Below are 21,880 nucleotides of genomic sequence, written 5' to 3' on the forward strand. Positions count from 1 at the left end.
GACAACTATGCACTGCGAGGTTAGTTTTTGGCCTGTTCGGGGTCCGTTTGAGGTCATCTAAAAGGCCACGGGTGCCCAACTAAAAAAGCTAAGTGTGGGAACTGAAAAAACAGAGAGAAGACCAGAAAAAACGTGGAGAAGAGAGGAGGAACAGCCGCAGGTGTGTTTTTGGGGTTTTTGGAGCCTGTTTTGGCCGTAAACTCTTCATCCGAGATCGGATTTGAGCACTTTGACATTGTAGACTGGGGTTTTGGGCCGTTCCGGACGTGATGGCGCTGTCCATTTTACCAAATTCCTCACTCTTTTTCTGTTGTTTTGGCTGTGTAAGTTTCTCCTATGAGCGAAGTTTCTGCTCTAGTTTGTGATTGTATTTGGCATGTTTTACCATATTGTGTGAGCTATTTGCCCCATTGGTGTTGGCCCAAGCCCAATTGTATCTAATTATCAAAAGTTCCCCTCTTTTGAGCTGAGTTTTTTGTGTGTGTGTGTGTGTGTGTGTGTGTGTGTGTGTGTCTGTGTGGAGTGGGCAAGTGGATAGTCTCTCTCCTCTCACTCCATAGGTGTGTTCCCTGTCTCGGCCAGGTGTGTTGTGTAAGCCGAGTGGTGCCCCATAGTGTGTGTGTGTATCTTCCCAAGAGTGTGTGTCGGGTCGTTATAGAGGCATTATGTGTTTCCATCCCGCTCACAACGCAAACCAAGCTTTCTGACAAACAAATGAAGTGGGAAAATTTTCTTTTGCAATTTTATTTTCATATTGCTCACATTGTGTCTATCTCTTTCTCTCTCTCTCTCTCTCTCTCTCTCTCTCTCTCTCTCTCTCTCGCACACACACACACACACATCGTGTTACATGCACACCTTTGAAGGCGTTGGACGTACCAGAGGGTGCCACATAGCCGGGGGAGGGGCAAAAATTCCTCTCCCCTTTATCTATAGTATAGGAATAGATGAATCATGTGGAAGCATAGTGAGAAAGCCAAAAAATATAAGGATGTCTAGTTTTGGTGTTCAAGAACATTTAAGAGGGTTATCCAAAGCAAGACAATGAGGCTCATGTACCACCCAGCTTCTCCACTTAGATAGGTCTGCTAATTTGCAATCTGGCAGTGATGGCACCCATTGGCACACTCGATGCCTTTCTTTCTGCCAACATGGATGTTGACATAGCTAAAATTGGAGCCCATGTGTCAAGAGCTCTGTCACATGACATCTCTCTGTGTACTATTTGAAGCAAAGCAAAGTTTCCTTTACTTTTTCATTCGCTTTCTGCTTAATTAAAGGCATAGATATGTTGTGCTTGATCCCCCTTTTTGATAACTCCCCTACAAATTCATGTAAGATTTGTGCTATGTTTGGAAAATCATCTCTGCTCAATGGTTGGAACCAAGTGAATACTATTCCTTCTAATGTCAATCCAAATCCCACATACTGAGTATGAAAATCCACAATTTGTTCTCAGCCTATCAAAACTTATTTGAAGAGTGAGACATAAGCATATAGATCCCCAAACCTACCATTTTACTTTGTCTTGACACATTGGACCACTTGAAATGGTTTCAATTCTTGTGGTTCAATCACTAATTTAACATATTTAGGAATTTTGAGAATTATTCAAGTCCCATTTTTTATAATTCTACTCGCAAACTTAACATTATTGTGCACTTTGATCTATCATCTGTTTGCGGGCACACTCAATTCAATCCCTTTTTTATTTACATGGCACATTCATTTTGACATACTTTAGCTATTTGAAAGGCCCATTACTTAATAACATTCTCTAAATTAAGTGATGAACTCTCCTCTAGTCATAATATAACAAGGACTTTAGGGCACTTGGAAGTCAACTAGAAGGAGTTTGATGCTTGTTAATGAGTTCAATTCAGGGCACTTGGGGGTCTATTAGAAGGAGTTAGATGCTTGTTATCCCATAAAAATAACTCCTCTTAAAACACGGTTTTTAGATATACAATTAATAATTTGTTAAAACTAGTGGCCTTTTTGGAGGGAAAAAACATACATTTGGTTCCGATTGGAGATAAAAAGTGAATTTATATATGGAAGCCAAGCTACCTGCATAGAGATTTTATATATGACAAGCACTTTCAAAACTATCAAGCCTCTATCATGGAATGTACAAAAAAGGTGTGCACGCTCGAACTTAACGAGCATCCACATCAGGTTCAAACTAAAGTCCAAAACTCTACCATAGCTAAATACAAAAATGGTAAAGACCATACTCCTACCAAATAGAAGAAGGCATAGAGTCTCGAACTTAAGTTCAATCCTCTACCCTTCCTAGATACAAAAATGGTAGAGGCTAAACCCTTACCAAATAAAAGAAGGCGAGGAGGCTGAACTTAATTTTGAACCTCTACCCTTGCTAGATACAAAAAGGGTAGTGGTTAAACCCCTACCAAATTCAAGAAGGCATGGAGACTTGAACTTAAGTTTGAGCATCTACCCTTGCTAGATACAAAAAGGGAAATATGAGAGAGAGAGAGAGATAAAGAGAGAGAGAGAGAGAGAGAAGGTTGGCCAAGATTTCCTATACTAGAAATATATTGCTAGAATTGAGCCTCACAAGTGCTTTGATCGCCTATAGCGTTTGCTCACAAAAGCTTGTTGTCAATGGGTAAATTTTTTCATGTCACCATGAGATAGTGTGACTCAAGTAGTGCAACATGATCCATTCACAAAGAGGAATCTCTAAGCATGATAGAATTCTCAAGTATGATTCACGCTTGGTTTGATCTATTCACAAAGAGGCCTTCAATTTGTGATTGTCCTCAATCTGGTGTGTCTTAAGCTATTACATGCTATACCGTGAATGAACTGTATGGAAATGAAGACCTAAAATATATAAAGTGTGATTGGATCATAGTATAGTATAGAGTATAGTGTAATAGAAATGGAAGTAGAGGAAGGCGAGCAGCTGGCTTTCCAGTGGAGGTGGTGGATGACAAGCTCGTTAGCTCCAACTCCAGTTCATATGAGTGGCTACCAACCCTATCCCCCTGTGATGCCCTCATGCACCTTGTCAACCACACTCGTATGCTCAGTGCGCAAGATGGATTTACAATCCAAGTACATTGGTTGAAGATGGGTTCGTTAGACGCAGCTCCAGCTTGCATGAGGAGTAGATGCCTGCGTTCTCTCCCTGCAATGAATTCATGCACCATGTTGACTACACACTCAGGCTCTGATGCATAAGGCTACACTGCAAGAGAATATCTATGAAGGAGCTCACAGATGATTCAATTCATGTGACTGTCGTCAATTTGGTGTACCTTGTATGAGCACCTTTAGATCCAATCTCTCAGTATGCTATTACCAAGCAAACGTGATAGGCTTCTCAAAGTGATAGACTTCTCTTAGCATATGGCACATGCACAAATAATAAATGATAAGGAGCCCTAATTGGTAATCTACACAATCTAGTATAGCTTGTGGCATCGCACAAAAGTAGGAAGAGCTTGCATCATGCAGTCTGCACCCTCTGTGAATAGGAAGAGCCTACTTGTAAGCAAGAGTTATCAACACACAACTTGACAAGAATCTTGAGTCACCTTGGTGAGGCATGGGAAGTTGAGGCACCTCGATGAGGAGGTATCAGAAGGCTGGAAATGTGGAGCAATGACGGCATGCCCTTCTCCTAGCCGTCATATTTGATGTCTGTCAATTCATATTAAAGTGAACTCTTATCACAATTGGCCATCACGCTTGCATATCATTGACCTTTATGCCTTGCTAATATTTTGTTTATGTTTTGAAAGGGCTCAACATCAATTTTGAATGAGAAAGCCTCACGGTAGGTTCAAAGTGCCCCTCTATTGCATGCCAACTCAAGCTTTTCTGTGTCGCTGTAGTTCACACAAAGTGTGTAAGGCTCAGTTTTGCAAATACACACAGTTCAAAAAAAAAATCAAAACTAAGAACTTGGCTACATCACCACTCTTAAAAGCTACAGATTGCGAGATCAATGAGCACGCGTGTTTTCAGCTAACAGAGGCCCTAGGCATAGTTCTATTTTGGGGATTCAAGACATTCGTGCTCGTGGAAGGTCTAAGAAAGAAACCAATGGTGATCCTTGAATCACTTATTGCCTTTTTGGAAGAACGACCCTACACAGATACTCCTTTCATGCAGTCTGAACCCAATCTTAGAAGCATGCTCTAGTCTTTCAACTATGGGAGTATCCTGTGGCTTTTGGACTCTAAATTTGGGAGCATGGTCTGGACTTTGGACACTTCACTCCAGAGTGCTTATACAATGGCCCTCAATCTCAAGTTTGAGGCAAAGGCTCAATATCTTTTTGTCACAACAATTTGGTTCTTAACACCACAAGGATTGAAATGTAGATTTTTGTCATGAATAAAAACGTCTACATTGTGTAGAATCTAACTCCCATGACTCTTTATTGTAACACTTCTTCTTTTGTCTTTGTCAGCACAACAAAAATAGCCACATGGTTGAATACCATGTACATTTAGCAAGGCTCAACCTAGAGTTTGGGCCTAAAGTTGTGTTTTGACACAATGTCTACTCCTAGAGAATCATACTAGAGGATAAAAATTTACAAGTAGTCATTTGTGAACAAGTTTGTAGTTCTGAGACTCAAACTCTTAATGTCATATGTGGTTTCTTTTAGTCCATGAGAATTACTAAAAACTACATGCAAACACAATGAGCATCCTAAAACATTGTTTACCTCTCCTCAAGAAATACAGAACAAAAAGAATTGTCCCGTTTTTGTGTATTTTTTCAATGATTCTTAAATATGTCTTTAAGACTTCTCTCACTCTTTCTTCTCGTCTTGGAGAAAATCCGAGTGGAATCCTCTTTGATTGTGTTTTGGCATCATTTTTGGCTGAAAGTAAGTAGAGATCAGAGTACCCTTGTATGTATACCTTTCTAAGTCAATTGGATCAACAGTTTTGTACTCTCATCCATACTTATCTACCATCAAAACTTGCACTCCTTGGGCATCTCTATACGTAATGCATAGAAATTCTTACGAAATGTCAACTCTCCAATGTAGGGTTCTTCACACTTGTAAAAGGTATGTTGATCCCCATTTGTGAACCTATACAATCCCTCATGAGCATAATCCGTTAGAACTCTCATAGATTCATTGATTTTGATGAATCTCACATTTGGTTTGTTGATCAGCGAATGTCTCTCCTCTAGGTATTCTCCCAATCCCACTGTTGGAGGTATTGCAGCATTTCTTACGATTTGTATGTCTCTAAGTTGAGTAGATGGTGGATGATTTTTTATGATCAAGTCTCACTCAAAACTTCTCAAGATAGTCTTTGATAGGTCCACCTTGACTTTGTGCAACTTATCCCTTTTGGCCCCTATTCAGGTCTCTCAAAAGTCTGGTCTTTGTCAACCTTTGGTCTCTAGAAATGAGTTCTCGATACCTTAAAAGTTTAAAATTAAGAAACCTGGGAAAATTCATCTTTAAAACCAAAACCTATTGCTTGCAATCTTTCTTCCTAGCTTGATTCATGTCCCTGCACCAAATTGCACAAAATTTTCTAGATTGAATCTCTGTGGTTTGATACAAGTTTATTATTATTAATTTGACATGTGGCACTGATCTGTAAGCTTTATCTAGTGGACCAGAGATACACCTAAAATCCAACCCTTACTACGGACTACTTATGAAGTCCAAAAAAGCATCATGCTCAAAACAACCCATGGAGACAACCCAAAAAAGATTTCCATGGCTAAGAGGAAGCTTCCACAACACTACTATTATAGTACAAACCCAAAGACCTTCGATGGTTACTACGCAGGGAAAAGCCCTTTCCATAGGGTATACTCACCCTTGAACCTTACTCTTGTATTTAAATGTACCATTTAAATTTTTGACTTTCTACAACAAGCCTTAGTGACTTAATGAGAAGGGAACCATACATACGTTTGAATTTTTGGCTACATTTTGAACAATTCAATATCACTCACTAATAGTAGACCTAATGACTTCCAAAAAAAAAAAAAATCACAGCTTGCCCATTTTGCATTTAAAGTTTTGAGTTTCTAAAACAAGCCTTGGTGATTTATTGACAAGGGAAACATACAAACGTTTGACTTTTTGGTGACATTTTGAACAATTCAATGTCACTCACTAATAGTAGACCTAATGGCTTCAAAAAGGAAAAAATTCACAGCTTATATATTGCAAGGGCACTCTAAAAAGATGAAAAATCTAAAGGAAAATAAGCAAAGAAAGAAAAATACAATCGTATGAATGTGCACTCTACCACCTCGTCTTTTATATGGACATATGGACAAAACAGTCTTTTGACTTTCCACCTTCATGATATTTTCATTTCCTAACTCACCCTTCTATTATTCACTTAAGATTTATTGAAAGGTTTTTTTATTGGCTTTCTGAAAGAAGCCTTAGAGGAGAGATGGCTTAGAGATACTTTTCATACTTTCAATGATGATTGAGACTTACCTTAAATCTTATTTCACTTTTAAAATAGTACTAGTATCTAACCCGCGCGTCGCCACGGTTAGAAAATACATGTCTTCTATTCTTACAACTACAATGGTGAAAAATTATGTAGATTCTATTTTTCTACATGTATACACTCTTTTGCATTTCAAAAAAATGATTCACAATATCTCTCTATGGATTCTTTTAAAAAAAAAGATGCAAGAGACAACAAATATTCCTTTAATACCAAGCTTGGTAGGTTCTCACATGTTAAGTAAGATTTTCTAGACCGTATTCAATAAATCTAGGAGTGCTTTATAGCTATTGAAAAGAGCACACACGTAGAGAGAGAGAGAGAGAGAGAGAGAGAGAGAGAGAGAGAGATAAATATTTAGATTCTCCTCCCCCTCCTCCTCTCTGTTTAATTGTATAGTTAAAATTAAGCAACTATAGGTTGTATAGGTTGCTTAATTTTAACTATACAATTAAACATAGAGGAGGAGGGGGAGGAGAATCTAAATATTAATCTCTCTCTCTCTCTCTCTCTCTCTCTCTCTCTCTCTCTCTCTCTCTGTGTGTCTCTCCCTGCACCCAAAAAAAACTTTAAAGACTAAATACCTTCATATTTTGTAGGTTTTCTTACCTTCTAATTTATAATTTAGAGGTAACGATAAAAATTTGTAGGTGACATTACACTTCGTTCTCAAGCTTTGCTCCCAAGTCATGAAGTCTCCAACGTTTATAGTGTTTGTTGTACACACACACACACACACACACACAGAGTGTGTGTAATTTTCTGAGAAAAAAGAGCTACATAGGGCCTTCCAACTCCATGATGAAGGATAATTTACCCTTAAATAGCTTCTCCAAGGAGTTGCTGCACATATTTGGCCAACATGGAAGACGATCATGCCATACCACATCTGAGAGATGCAATTGGACATGGACGTGCAAAAAATATGTAGTCCCATCACCACCCAATGAGGCATCTTGTGAGGAGTACCATCGCCACTTGGTTGCACTCACATCAAGCTCATATGCTTACAATGAATGATTCCAAGCCTTTAGAAGAGGGGAAAAGAAGCATAGCTCATGTTTGCTCATTGGATGACTTATACATTAGACTCGACATTCTCGAGCCCATGGGATTGGCCCCTACCTTGATGCAAAAAGAGATGAAGAATGGTTTACAGACATAGAAGCATGTTGTTGGGCCTCTAGCCTTCAAATGATTATCTCCATACCCATCCCACATTCAAGCAAACCAATAGTTCAAGAAACCATTAATGTGTTAGCCATCATGCCAGGTCTAGATGAGGGAGAATTTGCCTCTTCACCATCATCATTAGATGTTGGATCAATGGCACCTTCAACAAATAATGTGTAAGGCGCTTCGACACCTTCACCTCCCTACTAAAAGTCTCAAAGCTTTCATCTCTTGTAACATTGATTTTGTGTATTCCAATGCTGAAAAAAGGGCTAGGTTTAGTGCAATCACACCTAGAAATGTAGTTGAGTGTACGCTTATTGCAATCATAAGTAGATTTTCAAAGTTTTTTGGAAAAAATATTGTGTATTTGAGTGTAAAAAAAAAACCTAGGTTTAGTGTGATCCCACTTGCAAAAGAAACCCTACAATATAGTAAATTTGCCTTTAAAATTTCTTATACGTAGGTTTTCCAAGTTTTTTGGAGAAAGTATCGTGTCTCTAAATTGCTAAAAAAAAACCTATTTTTATTGTAATCTAACCTACAAATTTTGAGATTTACCTCTAAATTCTAGATTTGAAGGTAAGAACTCCTACAAAGTTTATACAAATTTTATGTAAAAACCATTAAATACAATAAATGTTCCTTTAAAATTTCTCATAGGTAGGTTTTTCAAATCTTTGAAAAAAGCATTGTGTGCCTGAGTTCTCAAAGAAAATCTAAGTTTAATGTAAATATAGAAAATTTGCTCCTTGAAAGTGACCCTAAAGAGTAAGAACCCCTAAGAATGGGGGTGCCAAGGGCCACATAAGTGCAATTCAAGAGGTTACATTTAAATATGGTGTACATGTTGACGAAAACATTTTGAAATAGGATGGTTTGTTTAAAGAGCCCCTCAATAGCCATTTTAGTTTGTTTATGCCAAATACTTGCATGATGCCACATGCCTTTGAGATATAAGGACACAAAATTGTATCGTGACACGAGTCCTCACCTTGCCTCATGTGAAAACTACTCAGAGCTTCCTTACCCTCATCCTTCTCCTTCCAGACATATGCGGAATTCTAAACTACAAACATTAATACCATCGAGAGCTTGTTGTGCGTTTTCCAGTACATGATCACACTTAGTGTACATGTTGATAAAGCATTTTCAACCATAATCTTTTTTTGGGGCTTCTCCAAGAGCCCTTGATAGGAATCTCATCATGAATTCATTCAGTCATGTCAACCTTTTAAATGTCGGTATTGAATAATACTAACACAAATTCAAGGTGCAAGCTAGTGTTGACATCATTTAGGCCATTTAATAAGCAAAAAAAATGCTAGTTGTGTTGGCACGCAAAGCAGGTGACGTGGATGTAAGTTTCTAGGAAGGGAAACTATGAGTGATGACTTCTCAAGTTCCTTAGTGAAGGCTGGAAGATTGACACCAACAAAACACACTCTAGAGCGATCCACAAGGTAGAGAGATTGATGAGTTGCAGTTGCAAGTTTTGCTGACTTTGGCACCAATTAGTAGGGATGAATTACAAATCCGAGAGGAGGCATTCGATCATTATCATACATGCAAATTCAAAAAATCAAACTTGAAAACCTTCAAATATAGTAAATTTTCTTCTGAAATTTCTCATACATAAAATTTTTTGTGGGATTGGCCCTTGATGGAAACCTCTAAATTTAGTAAAAATCCTCAAATTTTAGATGCACATCTCCAAACTTTTAGAGAAAAAATTTAGGAAAATCATGTAAAAATCTTCAAATATAGTACATTTGTCCCCTCTTAAATTTTTCATATTGAGGTTTTTTCAAGTATTTGGAAAAAAGCACTATATATCCAAGTGCTAAGAAAAAACCTAGGTTAAGTGTAATCCCACCTACAAATTTTGAGGGTTACATCTAAATTCGGTGAGAAAACTTACAAAGTTCATAGATATTAGCAGTATGAGATACAAATCAAAGGGGAGGCATATAGTCATCATCAAACACACAAACTAAGAAATTCAAATATAAAACCCTTCAGTTATAGTAAATATGTAGGTTTTTTAATTTTCAATTTTTTGTGGGATTCTCCTAGAGCCCTTGATGGCAACCTTCAAATTTCGTAAAAACCTTCAAATTCTAAAGAAAAATCTCTAAATTTCAGAAGAAAATTTAGGAAAATCACGTAAAGACCTTCAAATATACTTTTCTCATATGTAGGTTTTCCATGTTTTTAAAAAGAGCACTGTATATCTGAGTACTGGTGCTAGGAAAAAGGCTAGGTTTAGTGTAATCCAACCGAAAAATTTTAAATTCTAGATTTGAAGGTGAGAAAACTCATGAAGTTTATAGAAAAGCACAATGTATCCAAGTGATGGAAAAACCCTAGGTTTGGTGTCGTCCCAACTACAAATTTTGAGACTTACCTCTAAATTCCAATTTGAAGGTGAGAATGCCTATGAAGTTAAGAAAGAAAAACCTAGGTCTAGTGTAATCCCACACATACATTTTGAAATTTTCCTTTAAGTTCTAATTTGAAGTTGAGATCACCTACAAAGTTCAGAGAAATTCAGCGCAAAAACCTTTAAACAAATTCAACATTTTACTCCACCTTCCATCATTGTTAACTTGCAATTGCTCGCTACCCCTCCTAGATTTTCTCCCTGTCCTAGATTCGTCAACTTGGCTTACTCGCCTTTGTTCGTGATTGGCTATGGGACCAACCATTCTCTCTCTCTCTCTCTCTCTCTCTCTCTCACACACACACACACACACACACACACACACACACACACACACACACACATCAACTATGGACAATTGTGATCTCGCGTTCTCTCTCTCTCTCTCTTTCTCTCTCTCTCTCTTGTGTGCGCGCGTGCACACACACACACACACTCTTAGGTACTTGTACAGGCTCGCTCAGCTAGATTGGACTCTCTCACAATGGCATTGGAGGTTGAGATTCAAGTCTCATACACACACATAGTCAGCGGCCAATCACGTTGCTTCTCTCTTTCTCTCTCTCTCTCTCTCTCTCTCTCTCTCTCCCACACACACACACAACATGGACATGAACACACACATAAGTAGCTGTTGCAAGCTGAGATTGGTTTGGGACCTTCAAACGCCAAGGTCATCGAGCTACAATTATTTTATGGAGTTCCAAACCCAGACAGTTGTGCAAGTTAGAATGGATGACACATGGGAGGCCTCTCCTTGCTTGGAAAATTTAAGCTCCACTATATATGTATAGATTTACTTTAAAATTATTTCGATCAAGAAAAAAAGTTTTGGCACTCTCTCTCTCTCTCTCTCTCTTTCACTCACACACACACACACACACACACACACACACACACACATGCCTCTCCACTTTGGAGCTATTGAGACCACTGTTCAATGTTCGATTAAAATTAGGGTTTAATGTGGTAATTGAAAAATCTTAACGATTTCAACATCATCTTGAAGTAAATCCATAAAATTTTGGTGACGTACATACGAACAATATCTTAAGTTTTAAACACCCTTCAATTGGGTTTCAAAAGAAAAAGGAAAGTCTGGAAAAGTAGAGTCATTTCTTTTTATTGCTTGAGAGGTTAAATGGTGAAAGGTTGAAAAGATTCACAAATTCCAACATTCCAAACTTCAAAGAAATGAGAGCTTTTATAAGGTTTTCTCTTAACTGAAGGAGTGAGTGACACATAGAGAGTCTCCTCATATATAGTAAAGATAAATGGATCTTTTCATTTCACATTTCATATTCACATCCTATATCTCTTAACTTTTCTTGCATTCTATTGTTTTAGAATGTTAAAGTGAAGCTTCACCTTGTATAACTCTAGTAAATTATACACACACACACGGACATATATTGATGAGTCCTTTTCATTTCAGAGCTTCACATAAATTTACTTTTCTTGCATTCTATAAATTAATTCTAGTCAATATTCAAAAAAGTCTCTTTTAGTAAGCGATTGTCATCCGAGTTTCCTCCTCGCAAAGAAGTGAACCAAAAATACTAGCATAAATTTAAGATTTGCAAGGATTTTAAACTATTTTCTCACATATTTCATTGTTTTTCTTGCCTTTACCATGGTTTGCAATTGGCTAGTCTTGATTTTCAACCGGCTCAAAGCTAAGATGAGGCAATCCTTTCCCACACACTGATTCCAATTAAGTTCAACCTAATGACTTTATCACTTTCTTATTTTTTAAAAAAGCCTATGTGACTCTTTCACTTGTTGACCTGGTAAAGAAAGGCCTTAGTGTTGGGCTTGCTTGGGCGTCCTTTTGAGGATGGCATCCACGTGGACGGCCAACAATTTTGCAGAACGAAGTCGGGACGACGTGAAGGCGTGCAACTACGTGCGAAATTCTTCTTGGATAATAGTTGCGTGCAGAATTTCGCCTTGGCGTCCTGTGCGACTTTGCGAGTCTACTGCTGACGCTGTCACGTTTTCTGCAGTTGATCAGCTCGGGCTCAAGAGTCGATAGCCTTAGAGTTGAGATTGATTCCATTAACCTTTCGTGGGCTCTTTCCGATGTGCTGCTCTCTATTCTACCGAGCTTCTTCTTTAAAGCAGACAAATCTCTCACCATTGTCATTTTCCACCTTCTTGAAAGACTACCTTCTTTACCACCATCATGCAAGCCATCAACACAGTTCAAGCTCCAGTATCGAGCAAGTATGCTCTCAACTCTACTGCTAATCATGATTAGTGCCATATTCATAGGGTTGTCAGTGGTTAACCGGGTGATTAGCGGAGTATTATGTAGTGATTAGTCAGGATGATTAGCATATAATTATGCAGTGTAGCACTTTTTTATTGCATCCATACCTTGTTCACTGCTCAAATCGTGTGTGTGTGTGTGTGTGTGTGTGTGTGTGTATGTGTGTGTGTGTGTGTGTGAGAGAGAGAGAGAGAGAGAGAGAGAGAGAGAGAGAGAGAGAGTGCCCCCACCTACTTATTTTACCAAGACTTTGCAGATAGTTTGTATTCAAGCCATGGGAAAGCACTGAATGGCGGCACAGAAAGGTTTGTACCTTGCGTCGATTTGAGGTGGGCAGCAAGATGTGATCAGGGGAAGGGAAGATTTAAATCCAGCATTATAACCAGACAGGTTCTATCGGATGTGGTGCGCAAGCATTTGAGCACAACAGTGCATGTTAGAGCGGCATTCACCAACAAGCAAGAGGCCTTGGTGAAGGATACATGGGCTATTCTCAAGAAGGACGCCACACGCCATGGCATGGCTCTTTTCTTGACGTAAGTTCTTTTCCCATAGTGCTCAAGATTACTTCCGTGCAGATACAATGGAATGTCCTTGCACACACATACATGGTTATTTGAAAACTGTGAAAAATTAAAGATGTGGTTGCTTTCGCATAGTTCAAATCTGCTTTGATTTGGCTGCGCAGAGTTGCACATATACATGCTTCCACCTGGTTTTTCTTAGAGGAAATGAAGTGATGCATATGTTTGAGTGCATGCGAGAGTGCATCTTGCACGTATAAGCGTGCACCTTCACAAGAAGATTTAGAAAATTTCTCATGTATGAAAAGGGAGCCTTTTTCAATGTTTTCATGCAATGCATAGCATCATGATCCCCCCCCCCCGTCCCCGTTTCCATCTTGCACCTGCAGGCAGGTCTTGTCTAGAGGTCTTGTCTAGACCTCGTGTTGAGGCTCTGCCAATGCTCTTCTGTGAGTTCTCACCCTCCGCAGACGGTATCTTAACTTCCTCTTGGATTGGACGGTTGGACGGTGGATGATATCTTAGCTTCCTCCTGTACACGATAGCAAGCCCTCGTGATCCCTCACCTTGTTTTTTTTGGGATGTGTCGTTTTTAAGATTTAATTTGTAAAAGAGTCCTTTCATTTAAGGACCTCATAAGAGTCTATTTCTTTAAATTGTGTTTTTACTACCTTTTCTTATGAAAGCATTAAAATACTCTTTTGTTTTAGTATATCAATAGATCCTTTTATTTTATTTTTTTATTTACTTTTTTTTGGATTTGGAATGCCAATGCTAGGCTTTCAACATGTTTAAGTGGGGCCTTTTATAACATATAAGTCATTAATGTGTGTATAATGGACAATACAATTTTATATTAAAACATAACAAAAATGACATGTGTTTTAGGCTATCAATCTCACCTATTTTCCATAACTCTCATCCTCTCTTAAGTTTAGCAGGTGTTTGTGATTCCTCACTTTGGCTTTGGCCCACAAAAGGACATAGGAAGAGGATCAAATTAAGCTAGTGAGGACGTGTGTGCAGATGGTAAGGTTAGTTTCTAATGTTGTTGGTAACCTCCTAGCTTTACTTTTTGTGGTTGTAAGTTTTTCTAAATATTTTTAGTTTAATTTGTAAATGGGTCCTCCTCATGAATTTCTTTAACTTTTGATTTTAAAGAAACTTATTTTACTTTGTAAATGGTCCCTTCATACAACTTCTTTTTCAACCATTTGTTTTTTAACGCCAAAAGGAGTCTTCACCTTGTTGGCTTTGTAAAAGAAGCCTTAGAGGAGAGCTGGGTTAACATACTTTCAATGTTTTCAATGACTATGGAAACTTACTTTAAATGTTATTTCAATTTTAGAATAGTAAATGCATCTTTTTATTTCACCTTTCATTTCATATCTTGCATGACGTATCCTTTTTTTTTCTTTAAAAAAGCAAAACTCACAATTGTGAGTGAGTTATATTGAACAACCCAAAAAATTACAAGGTCTTGTCACGCTCTTGTTGAGCCATGACTTCTCTCAAATTCTATTGTTTTAGAACGTTAAAGTGAAGCTCATCTTACATAATTCTAGTAAATTCTATAGAGACACACACACACACATATACCTATATATATATGTGTGTATGTATGTATACATACCTACCTATATACATATACATATATATATATTGATGAGTTCTTTTTATTTCACATCTATACTATATATGAAGCAACTTAAAATTTTCAAGAAAGGAGAGGGCCTCCATGTGTCACTCTCTTGTTCACGGTTCAGTTCAAAAAAAATTACAAAATATCTAATCCAAAATGCAAAAGTGAAGGGTAAGATTGCAAGAAAGGACAGTCTTTGCATAATATAAGAAATGAGAAACCTTTTCAAATGTAAAGTCAAAAGACTTTCTATTCTACATAAAATGAATCTTTTTGGTTTGGTTGCACATAAAAAAAAAAGGGATAACTTTAGTTGAGGTTTTGTTATTTAATGCAAATTTACTTTTTGAAGATATAATACAAAAGGAGAAATTTTAGTGAAAATTTTGCTATTTAATAAAAATGTAATTTTTGAAGATATATTTGGCTTTATATTTTCAAGGGGTTTTTTTCTAAACCAATATTGATATTTTTAGAAATTTTAGAAGTGTGTATTTCTTTAAAGAGCTTGAGAAAAAGGAAAAAGCTCATCTAACATGGGACTGTTTCGCTTTGAGGACATGCATGACATGTAAATGCAAGGATCGTTATCCACGTTATTATCTCTCTCACACACACGCACACACACACACACACACACACACACACACACACACACACAGACCATCACATTGCTTGTGTATGCGTACACATGTACATGCAGAAGGGAGAGAGAGAGAGAGAGAGGAAAAAAGATTTTACCGTTGAGCTCATGCACCCTTCAAATTTTCAAGATATTATTTTTTTGGCATTAGTGTATTTTTAAGGGCTTTTTTCAAGACCAATATTGATATTTTTTAAAATTTTTGGAATTGTGTATTTATTTAAAGAGCTTAAGAAAAAGAAAAATCTTGCTTAATATCGAGTTGGGGCTGTGTCGCTTTGAGGACATGCATGACATACAAATGTAGGGGTCATTATCCACGTTATGGACCATGAGAGAGAGAGAGAGAGAGAGAGAGAGAGAGAGAGAGAGAGAGAGAGAGAGAGAAAGATTTTACTCTTGAGCTCAAGCACCTTTCAAATTTTCAAGATATTATTTTTGGTATTATTGTATTTTTAAAAGTGTAACTAAAGTTTTTCACCTGTAGAAAATGGATTTCCCGACAAAGACCAACCCTCATTGCCCAGTTGATGGATCTTTCACCAATACTTGGATATTTTGTTCTTTTTATTTTTAAGAGTTAGCATGTGGGCTATCTTAAAAATCTATAAATTCTTTAAACTTTGGTAGGCAAGGGTACCAATCAAAAATCAACTTGAGAGAGAGAGAGAGAGAGAGAGAGAGAGAGAGAGGACAAATTTTTAGTGCCCAACAAATGATGTAGGAGGAGAGAGAAAGAGAGAACAAAATGTTCAAAGGTGTAGGAACAATCTAAAGAGACATTAAAAGTTACAAAACAAGTTTTCAACAAAAGTGAATATCTATAGGGAGGAGGAGTAGGTAGAGAGAGAGAGAGAGAGAGAGAGAGAGCTTAACTTATGTGAGTCATCTCTGTATCATTCCAATGTTATTAGATGCTACAAATCTTTGAAATAATTTGAGACTTTTTCTATAATGTCAAAATATTCTATAAGTTATTTATTGACATGAAACGTTTTCTAAACTCTTGAATTCTCCACACGTAACCCTCCCGCTCGACCCTTGCATAGTGTTGACGAGAGAAGAAGCTCGCAATCCAATGTATCAACAAGTAGCAATGGGCACATGTGTGTCTCCCTTGATTAGGCAATGTGCCTCCCCCCCCCCCCCCCCCCTTCTCTCTCTCTCTCTCTCTCTCTCTCTCTCTCTCTCTCTCTCTTTTCCTCCATCTCCCAAGCTCTCGAGAACCTTTTGGCGCCTACCCTTTTGTAGCCAAAATGGACTTCACTTTGTTGATGTATCTACAATGCACACCTCCTTTCCATTAAGATTCGCACCAAAAGTAATAATAATCTCTAAAATTTACAATTCTAGAGCATTTTTTGACTATTTGTACCCACTCTACTTCCTATTAACACAATTTAATAGTGCTTCATATAGACTCTCAACCCCTAAGCTGAGGAAAACCTTCTACAAACACTGCTTGCAAGAATCCGCCAGTGTTGCATAGCTTCAATAAGACACACACGCACGCCCACACATGCACTCACAATTTTCAACATCACCAAAATAAATAATCGAGTGACAAATACTATCAAATGAGTTTTGAGAGGGAAACAAATGATAAAGAGAAAGAGAGAGAAAAAGAAGAAGAAGACAGAGACCTAAAAAATATAGCCAAAGAGTCTTGATTCTTGAAGGCAAGTGTTTACATGCTGGCATACTTTCTCAAGGAGGGAGAGGGGGGTGGAATTTTTAATATCGTAGAAACAATCACAATTACCTCAAAATTTGGGAGAGAGAGAGAGAGAGAGAGAGAGAGAGAGAGAGAGAGAGAGAGAGAGAGAGTAATTTTCCTTAAATGTTATGTATGTGCACGCGCACACACATATGTATGTGTGTGTGTGTGTAAGCGAGTAAGTATGTATACACACACACACACACACACACACACACACACACACACATATATATATATATAAAGAGAGTGCTTAACTTATGTGAGTCATCTCTGTGTCATTTCAATTTTATCAGATGCTTCAAATCTTTGAAATAATTTGAGTTTTTTCCTATGATGTTAGAATATTTGATATTTTCTTTATTTACATAAATTTTTTCCTAAACTCAACTTCTCTACACGTAACCCTCCCCTTCTACCCTTGCATAGTGTCAATCAAAGATGATGCTCGCAAACAAGTGTATCACAAATAGCAGTGGCCACATGTGTGTCTCTCTTGACTAGGCGACATGCCTACCTCTCTCTTTCTCTCTCTCTCTCTCTCTCTCTCTCTCTCTCTCTCAAGTCCTCAAGAACCTTTTGGCACCTTTCCTTTTGTAGCCAAAATGGCTTTCACTTTGTTGATGTATCTACAATGCACATCTCCTTTCCATTAAGATGCAAACCAAAAGTACTAATAGTCTCTAAAATATGCAATTTTCGAGCATTTTTTGACTATTACCACCCGCTTTACTTCCTATTAACGTGGTTTGAGACCCGTTAATTTTGAATCTCAACGGCTAAGCCTAGGAAAACCTTCTCCAAACACTCATGACAAGGAGTCATCCTGTTGCATAGCTTAAATAAGACACACGCGCACGCACACACACAAACACACACAAAATGTTTAACATCACCAAAAAAAATAATTGAATGACAAATACTATCAAATGAGTTTTGAGAGAGAGAGAGAGAGAGAGAGAGAGAGAGAAGAAGAAGAAGAAGAAGAAGAAGAAGAAGAAGAAGAAGAGGGAAAGATGCCTAAAAAAGATAGTTAACGAGTTTCGATTCTTGAATGTAGGTGCTTATACGATTGCATACTTTCTCAAGGAGGGAGAGGGGGTGAGATTTGTAATATTGTAGAAACAATCACAATGACCTCAAAGTTTGAGAGAGAGAGAGAGAGAGAGAGAGAGAGAGAGAGAGAGAGAGAGAGAGAGTCATTGTTCTTAAACGTTAGATTGGCCTACGGGACCAAATACTCTGGGTAGCACGCTTGAAGACCGTGGATATAATGGTGGCAACTAACAAATTAAATCCATAAAGTTTCTGGGAGACAAAGAAATGTAGGCCATGATCCATGCTAAAATGTAAGATAAGAAATTTCATGTGATAAAAAACTGAGCACTCAAGTAGATATGACATCTATACTCTCAAATTATCAAGGGACATAATGTGTATACGAGAAGAGGCTCTCCTACACTGCCTCAATGTATGATCTCACATTTAAGGTAGCAAGAGCTAAGCCAAATGGTTGGTATGATATAGATTGTGTGTAAGGGAATAGGTTCAAGCATGTAAATGATTGAATACAATCTTCTCTCTCAACAAGGAACATACTTTTATAATTTGGGGGGAGAGGGAGATAGAGATCAATGACATGCATAATTTAAGGTCACAACCTCAATTTTTCACGACATCCTTAAGTTTAGCATAATGGCCAAAACTCTCACAAAAATAAACAATTGAGTGACCTTATTTTTATTTCATTTTTATCACATTTTAAGGTGCAAATGACTTGAAAGTGTACATGAACAAATAGTGTGCACCTTATTGTACTAAGCTACTTATGCATTATTGTATTAGGTAAAAAGGTAAAACATTACTATGCTTGTGCACAAAACTTAGATAGAGACGCAAGCAAGGCATCTAGAGAGCAACATAAACTCGAAGGGTCGATCACATTCTTAATATTAAAAAAATCCAACTCATCTCTTTGAAACTAGAAGCTTTCTTGCTACATTGGAAAGTATGAGCCCTAATCTTTTCATAACTCTATTCTTAGATATGAAAAGTTTTATAACTACACATTGTAGTAGCAATTATGGACCTTTATCTTTAAAAGCTTGCTAGCTTACCCAATTTGTACTTTTCAACGTAATAACACTTTTGTCAACCCTAAGTAGTTATGATGTGCACTACTACCATGTCTTGCTCATAAGAAAGATGAAATGATAGAAGCAACTAAGAGAGTGGAACAGAGACATTGAATCCAATTGTGTTCCTATCATTGAAACCAATTCTAGAACTTACTCCATTTTTAAAAAAAAGTTCTATTATTACATCGACTTCTCTTAGCTTTCATTTCTTCACACCATGCTAACTTATCTTAACTCTATAATCAAGCTTGGTAGCATTGCTAGATCAAGGTACACCAAAAGGAAGAATATCTCTCTCTCTCTCTCTCTCTCTCTCTCTCTCTCTCTCTCTCTCTCTCTCTATATATATATATATATATATATATATATATATATATATATATATATATATATATATATATATATATATATATATATATATATATATATATATATATATATACACACACACACACACACACTCACACTCCCCAATAGAATTAGAGCACTCATAAGTTTGTTGAACAAGGGCTAGCACCTCATGAAAAATAATGTCTACGAGAAGCTCCTAACCTTGGTATAGAAGAATGCTTTGCAGCATCTGTTAAGAGATCGTGTCATGCATCACTTTTAGAAATGCGATAGACTATACATGCAGGAAAAGAGTATTGATAGTGTACTAGTTTCATTTCACAACCTTACATCCTTGACTTTTCTTGCATTCTATAACTTAATTCTAGTCAATATTTGGGAAACTCTCTTTTATTAAGCAGTTGTCGGCCAAAGAAGCAAACCGTAGATACTAGCAAGAATTTAAAACTTGCATGACTTTTGAACTATTTTCTCACATATTTCACCGGTTTTCTTCCCTTTCCCATGGTTTGCAGCGGCTAGACTCAATTTTCAATTGGCTCAAGGCTAAGCTGAGACAATCCTTTCCCAAATATTGATTTTAGTTGAACTCAACATAATGATTTTATCACTTTCTTATTGTTTTAGAAATCCATCGTGAACCTTTCACTTGTTTTTCTTAGATTGGGGAGAACTAATTGTGAGTTTTCAAAAAATATAAAGTAAAAAAATTTTGACTTCTTAAAAAAAGTCTAAAGTGACTTAGTGAGAAGGGAGACACATACACATTTGAGTTTTTGGTGAAACACTTTTGAGATGTTGCAAGCTTCTAGCCTTAGCCATAATATAGATCCTGGTCCACACTGGTCCCGTCCGAGCCCCTGACTCAGGTCCCTGACCCCCTAGGTCAAGCTTTGCTCCTTAGGCTCCTTGTCCTGACATTACTCCTCCGTGGTGATACACTAATGTTTTCCACCGTGGCATCCTTCATGGATCCAACTGTTTGTTTGACCAGAACACGGTTTAGTAGGAGGTTCAATGAAACCAAGAGTAACATCTTGATTTTTTACATTGTTGGCCATTTGCAATCGTCATGTGTTACTGGCTCCTATCTTATACATAGTGTGTAGACTCCACTTAGAACACATACGTGCATGCTAAACGAGTTATCACAACAAAAATGTATCCAAAAGAGTACCTCTTTTCACTTTCCATGAAAGTAACTGGCTGACATAACTTATTAGCAAAATATAAGTCCTTGACTTGTTCTCATTTTCATCCGTAAACAACTCTACCATAACTAGTGTTCAAGGTTGAGAACCTGAATTATACTATGGAGAGACTAAACCTAGTGGCAAACATGCTTTAACTTACGGTAAGCAAACTCTAACTGGAGAAGCACATGATTTCTAATTGAATTGCTTGGTGCTTATGTACGCAATTCACATATCCTTTAGCACAAGATTACACTTTGTAATCTTGATATCCTCTTTAGATATTTGACAGTACCGAGGTTTGTTTCCCCACAATTTATAGACAATCTTCCCAAATGACTCGTAAATGGGGCTCACAAAGTCGTACAACATTGCTGAGAAATCAACAATGTCATGAATAACCATCTTGGTTAACTTGAAAGATCCACAAGCACCCAAACCAAGCCATGACCTCTATTGGTGATTGGTGGATCCAAAAGTAATCTCATAGAGGTACTGAACATAGAGTGAAAAGTTCTTCAGAAGCAACTACTGTGATGAATATGCATGCCGCTCCAAACCAGTCTTTGCTAAAGACTAGGGTCCATAGCACCTAGTGTGCATGCATTTAGCAAAAAACGGATTTGAACTTGCATATCCATGATCATACTTACCAATACTTATGGCGAATTTGATGCTCCTAGCACACATGAAAGAAGAGTGTAAATAGTTTTGAAAAGAAACTAAATAATTTCTACTGCAATCATTTGCCAGATTTGCTAAAACATTTGAACCATAATAGAATGTGAAACATAAGTCACTTCTAGGTACAAACAATGAAACCTTTTCATTAACAACTCATAGCCTTGTTATATGCATAAACAACCATCCATTAATGTTGTTTAGAAGCACTCGTACCTTAACAAATCATCCTAAGTATCCGATAATTTTTGGCCACTTAAATTGTTTTGGATACATCGTGCTAAAAATGGTCTAGAAATTGGATTCGATCAACATTTAGGAACTTTGTTGCAACCCATTATTGAAATAGTAGGCGCCAATGTCAGTCCCAGAGATTCATATTGTCCACATGTGAAATATGTCTCATATAAGGATGTCTAAAAAAGAACATCCTTCAAGTACGAGATGTACTTGTGTGTGGAGATAACTGCAAATACTTCACAACGTGAGTGAGAGGGACCCTCATTATTCTTACTCCACAATGGCTAAACCAAACTCCTTGAGTTCCTAGACCATATTGTATCCCATGTGACAACATGTGAAAAATAAAACCCTACAAGTGGGTCTATAACTACGTAA

This window comes from Adiantum capillus-veneris, chromosome 27 (assembly GCF_014529385.1).
Source record: "Adiantum capillus-veneris isolate H3 chromosome 27, ASM1452938v2, whole genome shotgun sequence".
NCBI classification, from domain to species: domain Eukaryota; kingdom Viridiplantae; phylum Streptophyta; class Polypodiopsida; order Polypodiales; family Pteridaceae; genus Adiantum; species Adiantum capillus-veneris.